The sequence below is a fragment of the Microtus pennsylvanicus genome, chromosome 3 (genome assembly GCF_037038515.1).
Source record: "Microtus pennsylvanicus isolate mMicPen1 chromosome 3, mMicPen1.hap1, whole genome shotgun sequence".
Taxonomy (NCBI): domain Eukaryota; kingdom Metazoa; phylum Chordata; class Mammalia; order Rodentia; family Cricetidae; genus Microtus; species Microtus pennsylvanicus.
In genome coordinates, this window is record NC_134581.1 from 80,018,539 (window position 1) to 80,032,078 (window position 13,540).

The 13,540-nt window shown below is 47.3% G+C and overlaps 1 protein-coding gene across 2 annotated transcripts in view; it reads left to right on the forward strand.

Annotated features, from left to right (window-relative positions):
• The window catches only part of Ubash3b (ubiquitin associated and SH3 domain containing B), a 145,385-nt gene that overhangs the window by 62,598 nt on the left and 69,247 nt on the right, over window positions 1–13,540 (forward strand). The window lies entirely within an intron of this gene.

A 13,540-nucleotide genomic window follows, 5' to 3' on the forward strand; every position in this document is an offset into this window, starting at 1 on the left:
GTAGCCCTCTGTCCTCTCCATCCCAGAAACTCATCGCTCAATCTACCCTCTCATGATCCAGTAGAAGATTCTCCAAGCACTCATGACCTCTACGAGGGAGGAGAGCTGTCAGGGTTAGTTCCTGTCACTTGTTTATTCTGTTAGTTTCCTTTTGGATTTTTGTTCATATTCCTTCCCTTAGACTAGTGCATCCATGTTGGTCCTTCTGTGAGTCTGCCCTTTAATACTGAGTGGAGAGCCCTTAGGCCCAGGAGACATATTTCCCGTGGAGCCTATGTTCCTCTGTTTCTCACTCCTGGTGCCACAGGCATACCTGCTCTGAATATTAGGTACCAACTTCTTGCATCTTTCCCATCTCCAGCCTCCTGGAAACAGATGCTTCTATTTGCTAGGATGACCAAAGAGCAGTTTTTGTAAAAGTGTGGGCAGAGCTTCGACACTTGAATGCAGAAAGTGTGCAGAGAGGTCACAGGTGCATAGAGGCAGACATTTCTGTTCTTCCTAAGCTGGCATGCTCCTGCACAGAATGCCCAAATGTGTAAGTGTTTTGACCACACTCTGACTATATGGTGTCCAAGGCAAGAAAGTAAGATATGTTTAACTCACCAATTAGTCAGCTTGACTTTCGACTTTTAAACATTTAGACGGTAAGAATGTGGGCCTCTGGGGTGGAAAGGTGACACAGTAGTTAGGAGCGCACACGGTGTTTGCAGAGGAACCGAGTTCAGTTCCCAGCACCCACATGGAGCAGCTCCTAACAGCCTGTGGCTCCAGCACCAAGTGATTGGATGCCCTCTTCTGGCCATGTCATGCAATTGTACACACAGACGCTCACACAGACACATACAACATACACATTACTTCAGACATTCCTGGTGTTCTGTTTCCCGTGTAAGACTCAGGACTTTGCTATCAGCTATACTTCCTGTCACTTGAAGAAAAGCTTATGTGTCCCATGGCCTTTCCTGCAACTCGTCAATCACAACTTCTAAAGCCCAGCTGTCACACCTGTGATGCAGAGAAGAAGCCATGCTCCCTTATTCCATCTTCTCGTCTCTGAGAGCTCTTATTACCAGGCTAAGCACTTTCTTTGCAGTAGTCCTAAGTGAGGGATAATTGTGCGTTACCGTAACTCCTTCTCCTGAAATTCCCTGTGCTTGTCCCAACACACTGGCTCTGTTCTAGACTGTCCTCAGCAGATAGCAGCTGTAAGATCCAAAATACTGAATTATCTTTTAAACTATAATTATGCTACATGGCCCTTCCTGTTCACACAAGGGCAGGGTCCCACCTTCCCTCCCTCCTTTCAGTGAAATGTTCTGGTCTTTCTTAGTGTGTTGTATTAAATGAGTTGTTTTAAAATTCTGAGTTCAGTATGCAGTGTGCTCATCACTGCTCACGTTTAGCGTCAAAGCACAGGTGTCCCTCCAGTGTTAATTGTGTGATTATGCCCCCCCATGTGTGTCATTCATCCTATGTGCACTTGGGTACACATGCCCATGCTTGGAGGCCAGAGTTGGATGTCCAGTGTCTTTCTCAATTGCTCTCCACCACCTATTTCTCTTCCTCCACCTCCTCCTCTTTTCTGAGACAGGGTTTCTCTTTGTATCCCTGGCAGGCCTGGTACTCTCTATTAGACCAGGCTGGCCTCGAACTGAGAGATCTGCTTACCTCTCTGCCGAGTGCCAGGGTTAAAGGCATGTGCCTTTAACTATGCTTAGCTTTCCACATTAATCTTCAAGACAGAGTCTTTCACTGAACCCAGAGATCAGTGACTATGTAGATTGTCCTTCTGGCGTTCCTGGACCTGTGTCCAAACCCTCAGCTTGGGGTTTTGGGTACCCGCCATGCTGCATGCGACTTTTTACATGGGATCTTGGGATCTGAACTTGGGTCCTCATACTTGCACAGCAGGTTCTTTTCCCACCGAGCCATCCTCCCAGCCCTGGTTCCCCTTCAAGACTCAAAACCCCTGTGCAAAACGAGTCTGGATAAAGGGAGTGAATGCAAATCTGGGTAAACAAATAGGTGTCTTCATACATGACAGAATATGTGTTTCTCCTTTGTTGTAGAAGACTAACATCAGTAGCTTCCTACACATTCCATCTCAAACGCCAATTAAATTTTAATCCAGGTCATCACGAATGCAAAATGCTTTCTTCAACTCCATTAATTCTGCAGCTCCCCGGTGGCCAGTTTAGTACGTGCTTCAAGAGAAGATGTCTGGCAATGACTGGCTGAGAGTATTGACTTTGCAGTGGGAGTTGCAATATCAACAAGTATGTCAACACTAAGCCACTAGAAATGAAATCCAGCCATCCAGCCTGCCTGTTTATGTGGTCACCTCGGCTCGGCCCATATCCAAGATTCACATCAGTGACTCCTGCCATTCAATATGTCTGGCTTTTGTCTCTTAATGGATGTCCACAAGCAAGTTTTACTTCCCACAATCCTCCTGCACCCATTCCATAAAAATAAGAAGTAGCTCTGAAGTCCTTGCGTAATAGGTACCTGCAGGTATATAACAAATGATTATAGTAATAATAAGAAAACTGTGTGATAATGAACAGCAGAAGCACTGTTTAGACCCACAATAAGTGGTGTTTGGCTGCCTTGGAGAATTCAATAAAGGAACTCAAAGGAGGGGACATTCGAGGTGGATCTTGGATAAGGGACCGCTGAATTGACTTGGTTTAAAAGTTTTATCGCTGTCTTGTGAGTTGTCCTTCAAGGGTCTAGTTTTCATGGGCTGGTGACCAACTTAGGCTATGTCAACAAGCTGCAAGGAAAAGAGAAGGACCTGGAAAGGGCTTGGCATGGTGGAGTAGAGAAAAGTACTCTGTCTGAGCCAGGGCTCCAGAGCATCTCTGACCCCACCTTGAACCTGGTTGCCGTTCATAGATTTGCTAGTTGCCTTATGGGCTCCAGTGTGCTTCTGGGGTTGGATCCAGCTGTCCAGAAAGGCTGGTAGGGGCAGTTGTCAGCTTGTAGTTCATCCGGCTCAGCTGAGCAGACTGGAGAAGACGGCATGCTTTGCACGCTAACCCCACCGCAACTGCGGCCTTGGTTCACATCTTGAAATAACTTCTCATTACTGGGCGAGTATTTTAAGATGTTGTTTTCATCAAGGAGGCCCCATTAAAGCAATTCCAGTAGAGCGAATAATCATGCCCCTGCCCAATCAGGCAAGCTTGTCTTACAGAATCACAATGAGTTCAGCTCTAACTTTTTTAGCATTGGCTTAAAAACCAAAAAAAAAAAAACCCACCTCTTCCATCAGTGATGGTCATACATGTGTATACAAAGTTTCCCTTTAAGTTTTCATATCCATCTTTTCTGGGTCAGCATTTCTCTTTATGGCCTTCCTTATCACCATTTTTTAACTTCCTGTTTTCTTAACAAGCTTTATATAAACTCATTTGTCCTTTTCTTAAGCCATTCAGGATGAAGGGTTTTTTTTTTTCCCTTTGAGGCCAGTGCTCTTTCTACGTCTTCTTCATGGTGCACTTGAAGGTTCTAGTGATTTCAAATGTATGGACAGCCTGCAATTATTTGCACTTACAGGGCTGAGCGGAGAAGAGCCACGGCATACATTAGGAGCTGACTGCCATTAGGGCAGTCACCTGGGCACGGCCCTGCGGTGTGGCAGTCCTCCTTTGTTTATTTGTCCTTGGCATGCACTTAACGTCTTATTTTTAGCCTACTCAACTGTGTTATTCGCAATTACTATGCGTATGATAATCAGGCAAAAGAATTTACAGAGAAAAACCGAACAACATGTGACAGAGAAGAAGTGTGGTTTGCCTTTTTCCTCCCTCTCTCCTCCTTCCTTCCCTTTGTTCCATCTTGGCTTGGCAGGGCCTCCTGGCTCTCAGGCTAGGCTAGAATCCCCTTTGTCGCCGAGGTGACCTGGATCATCTGCTCCGTCTCATCGCAGCTCTAGAGTACTGGGATTTCAGCCCTGAGTCTCCATACCCAGTTGTGGTTGTGGTTTTTTAACAATACTGTGATGTGACCCAGGGCTTCGTGCCTGTGAGGCAAGTACTGTGCCAAGTGAGCTACATCCCCAGACCTGTAATTCAACTCTTGGACAAGAACAGCTTCCAGAGGCAGGTTAGTGGATCAGTCTTCTCGCTAAAGGAAGAAATAAAGCGAAGCCAAGGTCAGCCCTGCTCCACCACTCACATTGAACTCAGCTTCACATGTTCCTTATGTGGCACCCGATATGCAGTAGGTGTCGGAGTCAAAGAAGCAAACCAAAGAACCTGGTCTTTCTCGGATTCAATAAAGGAAAGCAAGACTGGGAAGTGTCTGTGCAGCTCTGAGAGCCCCAGTAGCAGCAGTTAAGCCAGCAATATTCCATCGAGACATATTTGTTTTAGCCATAGGAAAGCAGACAGGAGGCATTCCTGAGTGGAAATGGGGAAGCCATGTTCTAGGCCCAGGTCTCGGCATATACAAAGACAGGGAAAGAACCAGTGTGTCCAGGTGGGGAATTGGAGGAGGCATGGAAGGGAAATAGCAGGGTTGAGCCTAGAAGGATGGATTTGGGAACCATCATGAAACACCCTGAATGACCTATGGGAAGGATTTTATCTGTGGGTGGTAGGATGTTCCTTAGGGGGTAATCCCAAATGATGCAGTTGAATCTGCGCTCTGAAATAATCACCGACAACAGTGTGGACAGTGTGTCTGAAAGGAGAAAGACTGGTAAGGCCACAGAGCAGACCTGATAGAGAAAGATGAAGGTACCTGGAGGCTCATGTGGGATCCAAGGCAATGCACTTCCCTTTCATTTCCAGTGCTTTGCTCTCTGTCTTAGGGAGGGTCTCTATTGCTACAGTGAAACCCTATGACCAGAAACGACAAGTTGGGGAGGAAGGTATTTTTTCGGTTTAATCTTCCTCATTGGTGTTCATCAATGAAGGTAGGACAGCAACTCAAGCAGGGAAGGAACCTGGTGGCGGGAGCTGATGCAGAGACTTGTGAAGGGGGCTGTTTTCTGGCTGGCTCCTTTTCGTTACAGATCTGCATAAGATTGGCTAGGAGTAACCATAGGACACAGTTAACACTGGGCTGTTTTGAAATCGCTTCTGCAAATGCAATCAATTAAAAATTCTTCAATTTAACCTCACGCAGTCTTTTCGGACAAGGGCAAAAAGCAGCCACATTCTTCATCAAAATATCACACAACTGGTTTCTAGGCCATATTCTGACATTCTTCTCTTCTGAAACCTCTGGAGTCAGGCCCCCACAGGGCAAATCACCCTCAGCACCACCATCTTACATACTTGTACTAGGATGGCCCATTAAGCCCCACTTAAAATGTCCAAAATGTTCCATGTTCCTCCAAACAAAAACATGGTCCAACCTATCACAGCCATGCCCCATTCCTGTCTTACTGTTTGCTTCTGTTGCTGTGAAGAGACAACATGACCACAGCAACTCTTATAGCATTTCACTGGGGCCGGCTTACAGTTCATAGGTTTAGTCCATCACCATCATGGCGGGAAGCACGGCAGCGTAAGGCAGACATGGTGCTGGAGAGATTGCTGAGAGATCTATATCCAGATGGGCAGACAGCAGGAAGAGAAAGTGATACCAGGCCTGGCCTGAGCATTTGAAACTTCAAAGCCCACCTCCAGGGACACACTTCCTCCAACAAGGCCACACCTACCCCAGCAAGAACAAACCTCTTAATAGTAACAGTTCCTGTGAGTCTATGGGGGTCATTGTCATTCAGACCACCACAGTGCCTGATAGGAAAAGATTGCCCTTAAGAAGATGGGGCCATTGATAATACTGTCTGCCTGATACCCACTGACATCAGCATTGTGAGCCATTTCCAAAATGCCTAGATAAAATAAATACCCACTGCTACAGCACAGTTCTTCCTCCTGCTGCGTGTTCCACTCTTTCCCATCAGAAATGTGTGACTTATCCCTGGAGCTTTGTTTTTCATTTGGGGGGGGGTTGGTTTTGGCTTTGGCATACAATGTCATTCTACAACCTAATATTTTGAAGTCCGAGAACTTGTCCTTTACATGTCTTGGCCTCCTTCTATTTTAATCCAGTAAACATCACTGACATCATTCGGGAAGATAAGGCATTCAGAATGAGGACGCAGTCTTTTCCTCCAAGAAACTGATATACTTCTGGAGAAGGAAGATAGAAATCCACTTAGGGACCAAAGCAGAGGGAAAGCACAGGGGTAGCGCCGTCTTCAGTTCAGTAAAGATACTTGCTGCCAAACCCGATGACCTGAATGACCTGAGTTCAGTCCCCAGAACCTACATGGTGGTAGGAAAGAACTGGCTCCCCCGACTCTCTCTCTCTCTCTCTCTCTCTCTCTCTCTCTCTCTCTCTCTCTCTCTCTCTCTCTGTGTGTGTGTGTGTGTGTGTGTGTGTGAGAGAGAGAGAGAGAGACAGAGAGAGACAGAGAGAGAGACAGAGAGACAGAGAGACAGAGAGAGACAGAGACAAAGACTAAGGACCATAGCTGATTCAAAGTGGTGTGAAGCTGTTATTTTAATTGAGCACCCGTGGCATACCATGGTCTACCCTTGGTGTCATGGATAGGATGGGGAATGTGGCTGAGTGGGAAAGCACTTCCTAGAACACACGATACTCTTAGTTCAGCCTCTGGCACTGTGAAACAAACACCAGTCTATCGTAGATTCACGAGAAGACAAACACTGTGCCGTGAAACAGAAACAGGGTGGCATGAGAACCAGGAGTGAATGCAGAGGCAGACAAAGCCATGGAGAAGACTACGGTGGGATGGGAAAGGTGGACTGTCCTGAAGACAGACTACGAGTTTACTAGCACACAGTGAAGAAACGTGGCATGCTGACAAACCCGAGAAGCAGTCTCATGTGACTGGCACATGCCAGGGAGGGGAATAAGCTAAAGGCAGATGAGGCTGCCAGAAAATCGATGCCTTGGGCTTGGCCACTGTGTCTCAGTTGCAGAAGTGTATCCTGACTGAACCAGGGAGCTCCTGAGAGAGAGAACCATGTCGGTGATAGTGTCGCTGGTTGGAAAGGGCAAAACTTGAGGCAGTGAATCTGTTAAGCACTGGAATAGTCGGAGAGTAAGGCATGAGAGACAGGGAGAAGCCAAGGATGAACCAGAGATTCCTTTATTTTTTTATTTTTTTGAGACAGGGTTTCTCTGTGTAGCCCAAACTGTCCTGGAACTCACTCTGTAGAGGAGGCTGGCCTTAAACTCACAGAGATCCACCTGCCTCTACCTCCTGAGTGCTGGGATTAAAGGTATATGCCAACACCGCCCGGCCAGACCTGAGGTTTCTAAATTGATTGTGCAGGTAAATGGCCTGGCATTAGCCAGAGCAAGCAGGAGAGAGGCAGCTTTGGAGGGGAAAAAATAATGAGTCCTATTTTGAGCCCTGAGATTTAATGTAGGCAAAGTATTTAAGGGGGGTTTCCAGGGAGGAGCTTGCTCTGGAAGCTCAAGTTTGAGAGAAAAGAACGGATGGGATTTGAAGATTAGGATGTCAAGAGGAATTGGCTCAGGTCTCTTGCAGAGTGTGTGGCTTGTATAGAGGAAGATGGGCAGATCCCCAAGGAACGAAAGTGTCTGGAGATGTGAGCAAGTGAGATGGAGCTGGAAGAGAAAGCAAAGGAGGCCAGGGTCTGGGAAGTAAGGGGGGGCATGTCTGTGATGGGGAGTGCTGTGAAGAGGTCAGGCGACCTTCGTGGAGCCCATCACATGGGGTGCAGTGAGTCCTCCTCTCGTGGCTCCTCACTCAGTGACCTTGGACAGCTTGTTAAGTTTACACCGAGCTCTATAAATTGGAATGCTTGTGTGCAGTTTAGACAGCAGCCAAATTTTCAGTAATGGTAGCCATTATTATCCAGAGATCTAGGAGACCATTTCGGAACTTTAGGGACAGGAGACGGTGTTAGGGAAGTGTTGCATTAGAACGGCTTCATTCTGTTTATTTATATGTTTGTTTATTATCAAGACAGGGTCTCATGTTATAGCCCTGGCTGGCCTAGGATTCACAGAGATCCTCCTGCCTCTTTCTCTTGAGTGCTGGGGTTACATATATGTGCTACCATGGTCATCCTGGTTTTGTTGGTTTGTCTGTGCGTGGTGGTGTCTGAGTCCCTGTGTCCTTGTGTGGCAGGGCTGGAGGTGGGTGAGTTCCTCTATTGCTTTCCGCCTTTCGTCCCTTGCGTCTGCTCGCATCTGCTCACCCCACCCTCCTGGGTGGGCTACAGCCATTGATTGGAACTCAAGTCTTTGTTTCTGCACCAAGCACTTTTCCTACGGAGCCCTTTCTCCAGCCCTAGAGAGAAAAGTGAGGTTGAGGGTTTAAGGGAGGCTTTTTAGAAGCAAAGGAGAAGTTCTTTGGAGGAAGAGACCGTGCCTTGGTTTTTGGTGGGAATGAGACAGAACACTTAACAGTGAGGCACAAACTGAGGAAAATGGAATTAGATAGAATGTTAGGTCATGGCTCCAAAGAGACTGGACGAGCTGTGGTGGGGTCACCCTTAGATGCAGTGGAAGTTTGAGGCCAGCCTGGACAACACAAGACCCCGTCTGAAAAACAGCAGTGAAACATTGTACCAGTGAGTGTGAGACCAGGGGTGCTGCTCAGTGGTAGAATGCTGGCTCGCTACCTGAGCATGAACTATTCCTCTGTGCATGCAGAAGAGACGCTTGCCGTTTTAAAGAAGTCGAGTGGTCAGCTCAGCTTGTGTAAAGAAAATTAGTCATAGCAGTGAAAAGAAGAATGGATCCTGGGGAGGAGCGAGCTGTGTGGTTGCTGATAGAACTTTAGCCTTGCACAAAAGCAATACACCTGCAGCCTTTTAATCTTGGCTAGGTAACATACTTCATTGACTCATGTCCCTCCTGTACAATTTAAGTGTTTGCTTGTAACCTGCACTCGCCCTCCCATACACCTCAGATCAGCTCTTGGTTATGTATAATGCCTGACACATGTAGCTATGATGTGTTCATTTGTAGTTAATTTGTAGCCGTGCTCCTTCCTCAGCGTGGGTCCTGGGAGTAAAACTCGGTTGGTTAGACCTGAGCCATCTCTCCAAGCCCAGAAGCCCCCCTTTCTGTCACACATATGAAAATACCGCAGATTGGTATTACCCGGGACTGATTTGTAAACTGATGGTCACTTGATTCAGATTCTGTAGGAACTCAGACGGTGTAAAATCTCTATTTCTCAGGCTTTTATGTTCTGTGCTTTCTCTAACATCAAATTGAAAAATGCACTATTTGACCCTCGTAGCAACATCTGTAGGCTATAGTTCAACCAGCAGAAACAAACCCAAACAAAGACACAGTCCTACAACCAAGGCTTGACAGTGTTGTTTACTAATAAATGAACTTTGGCACGGTGAGTGTGACAGACCCGTCTACTTCATTCCAAGCCCCTCTACTCAAGTCATTCCCGGGATCCACACGCTGTGAGAAACCCCTCAAACGTAGCATCCTCTGGGAAGAAGATTTGTCCCTTAGGAGTAGGAAATCCGGGAGCCTCTGTTTGGAACAGCACTGACCCACAAGCCAGGAGTGGGCCACTCCTCTTCCCTCTCTTAAGGCCCCACAGACATGGACTCCCTAAACTTGGGTGGCCTAGCAGCGTCAGAGTCGGCAGCCCCATCCAGCTCCTCCCCTCTTCCTCCCATGGGTTCTGCTTCCTGAACCTTTATGCTGACCATGGAAACCAGCCTTGAACAAGCCCTCGGTACTTCATCCAACCTCAGCAGGTCAGCTCCCCAGTGACAGCTCTCCCGCACTCAGCGGGAACCTGGCCCACCAAGATCCAGCCCCACTAGCCCAGTGGTGGCATCAGATCCAAATGACCCTGTCCCTGCCTCTCTGTCCACACAGTACAACAAACAGCAACACAAGCTCCAAGGTCATCTCAGGCATCTAGTATCCCTGGTAGATGCTTCCTCATATGGCCAACTGCATGACGTCACCAACCGTAGTCTGACCTCTGGGAATGGTCAAGTTTGGAAGGCTCATGAGGGGCTTGGCAGAAAAGGGTGGGACTTGGAGAAAGGAGGAGAGATTTGGACAATGTTCCAGACAGGGGAGCAAGGCAAGCCAGAGAGAAGAACAAGAGTCTCCAAGTGCGGTGTCTCTAAGCTCCATCCTGAAAGTCTCCAGGAAAGAAAATTCTAGGCCTTCCCGAGTGTGGCCCATCCTCTTTCCTGTGATCTCTGCTGTTCCTCTCTTCACAACCCAGTTGTTCAGAATGTGAGATCTGAAATGAAGATGGTTGTGAAAGACGTCACGTACAACAAGGCTGTCTTGGAGGAGTGTGGTCTGGCTTGGTCCTTCTCTTCAGTTGCATTTTCTGTCCTTCCAGCCAAATGCATGGTATCACTGGATCTAGTCTCCAGGTCTGGAGGCCACCTGAGACACCTCACTGCACCCTCCAGCACCCGTTTGTATAGAAAATAGCGAAGGGCCTCTGCTTCCAGAGCATGGGGGCCCGTGTCCACTACAGGGCTGCTGCTGAGGAAAATGGTTTTCATGATTGTTTTCAGATAGAGAAGGGAAGGGCTGGGGGTGGTAGAGAGAGCTTGCCTTGCACACATAAAGCCCTGGGCTCCATCCCCAGAACCCCTAACCCATGTGTAGTGGAGCCAGCCTGTAATCTCAGCACTCAGAAAGGAGGATCAAAAGTTCAAGGTCTTCCCTGCCTACCCAAGGAGTTTCTGGCCAGCCTGGGCTACATTTGTTTTGTCTGAGGGGAAAGAGAAAGATCCACATAGATCATTCACCTATATAAATAATTACTTTCCTATGGCTTCTTCAGCTTGTGTGAGTGTGTAGATGTGTGTATGTGTGTGTGAGAGAGAGACAGAGACAGAGAGTATGTGTGTTACAGAGTGTGTGTGTGTTGTTGAAAGAGCATGTATGAGTGTGTGAGAAAGAGTGTGTGTATGTGTTGTATGAGAGTGTGTGTATGAGTTTGTGAGAGAGAGAGTGCTTTGTGAGGGTGTTGTATGAAAGGGAGTGTGTGTGTGTGTGTGTGTGTGTGTGTGTGTGTGTGTGTGTAGCCAAGCGAGTACAGTAAGTAGTCATGTGGGCCATGAAGTGAAGTGGTCCTGCAGCAGTTCCCTTTCCTTCCCATGCCTGGCTGTCTAAGCCCAACTCTTGTGTTCAGAATGAGGACAGGAGACTTGGGTTGTGACCGTCCTGACAGTTGGGTGACCTGTCTGTTTTGGGACCTTGGAACAAGAAAATTAAGCTCTGATCTCAGTTCTTCATCTGTAAAATGGGCACATGATAACCTCCCAGATGATCTGGCCTCAAATTCAAGATGCTGGCCAAGGGCAAACACCGTGTGACTTGGGTGGCTCCACGGGTGAGCGGTTGAGAGCCTTTCTAGCCAGCACTGATCCTGTGTGGGACCTGGGCCAAGTCGGGACTTTATCCAGCCCAGCTTTCCTGCCTGGGAAGGAGATAAAAAATGGTGTCCTTCGGAGTCTAGCCCTGCACCTGGACCCTTCTTGGCAACTCTCTCGTCACCAACACCCACTGCCCCCGACGGGTTTCCTGTTTTGAAACAGATGGAAAATGTGGGTGCTACCACTTTAACAGCTGAGGCTGGGTGTGTGCGTGTAAGCATGTGAGCTTGTGCTGTGTGCATTCATGAATGTTTAGTAGGAATGCCGGTTTGAGTGTAGGTAAGGTTGTATGTGGGTGTGTGGGTGAATGCATGTGTGTGTGTGTGTGTATTTAGATATGCATGTGGCTGAATGCATGCCTGTGTGTGTATGTATGTATGTGTGTGTGTATGTTTAGGTGTGCATGTGACTGAATGCATGCCTGTGTGTGTATGTATGTGTGTGTGTGTGTTTAGATATGCATGTGGCTGAATGCATGCCTGTGTGTGTATGTATGTATGTGTGTGTGTGTTTAGGTGTGCATGTGACTGAATGCATGCCTGTGTGTGTATGTATGTGTGTGTGTGTGTGTTTAGATATGCATGTGGCTGAATGCATGCCTGTGTGTGTATGTATGTATGTGTGTGTGTGTTTAGATATGCATGTGGCTGAATGCATGCCTGTGTGTGTATGTATGTATGTGTGTGTGTGTTTAGATATGCATGTGGCTGAATGCATGCCTGTGTGTGTATGTATGTATGTGTGTGTGTGTTTAGATATGCATGTGGCTGAATGCATGCCTGTGTGTGTATGTATGTGTGTGTGTGTGTTTAGGTGTGCATGTGACTGAATGCATGCCTGTGTGTGTATGTATGTGTGTGTGTGTTTAGGTGTGCATGTGACTGAATGCATGCCTGTGTGTGTATGTATATATGTGTGTGTGTGTTTAGGTGTGCATGTGGCTGAATGCATGCCTGTGTGTGTATGTATGTGTGTGTGTGTGTTTAGATATGCATGTGGCTGAATGCATGCCTGTGTGTGTATGTATGTGTGTGTGTGTGTGTGTTTAGGTGTGCATGTGACTGAATGCATGCCTGTGTGTGTATGTATGTATGTGTGTGTGTTTAGGTGTGCATGTGACTGAATGCATGCCTGTGTGTGTATGTATATATGTGTGTGTGTGTTTAGGTGTGCATGTGACTGAATGCATGCCTGTGTGTGTATGTATGTGTGTGTGTGTGTTTAGGTGTGCATGTGGCTGAATGCATGCCAGTGTGTGATGGGTAAGCACGTGGGCATAGTTGTGTGCAATTAAGCATGTATAGTGGTGCTCCCTTCTTGTGTTGTGTTTCATGGTGTTTATTTGAACATGCATGACTAGCTGTGTGCTGAGAATTATGTGATTAAAGTATGCCAGACTGTGTGTTGTGTGGGATTTCTTTGTTTGTTTGTTTTTGAGACAGGGTCTCTTATAGACCAGGCTAGCCTTCAACTCCTCATCTTCCTGCTTTCACCTCCCAAGTGCTAAGATTACAGGTGTGCTACCACACTTGTCTTCGAGGCTCTTGTTTTGTTGTTACACTTGTTTGATAGCACTGGGGGTAGACTCGGGGCCTGGCAAGCACTCTACTAACTGATCTATAGCCCTGTGTGCAGTTGTGGGTTTTGCTGTGTATTGTATGAATGTTATCACATGTGCCTGTGTGTTTTTCGTGTGATCCGGTGCATCATGTATGACAGTGGGTGTCCCTCGGTGTGTCTCTGTTCTATTCAATGTGCAGAAGGCCAGCTGGGGCTCCTGTTGGAGAAGCTAGAGTAGCTGAGGAGGGTGGCCAGCAGCTTTGCCTTCCCAGGGACATTCCTGCCCAGCAGTCTAAAAAGCTCACTCCTCAGCCTGCCTAAGGACTTTGTTTCCCAATCTTTGAAACAGAAAGATTTCCTACCACTTCAAAATCCCAAGCCTACTAGCTTGAAGGTCTAGGTCATTTCTTTATCCCTGGTATATGACAGTTCCCGACAGGGAGCGGGGTCCAGCCAGTTCATTCAGCAAGTGTCTGCATGCCCATTTCCATGGACCCCAGGCTGATCTAGGCCCTTGCGATTCAAGCAAAATCTTTGACCTCAGACATTTTACAGTGTTGGGGGGAAGA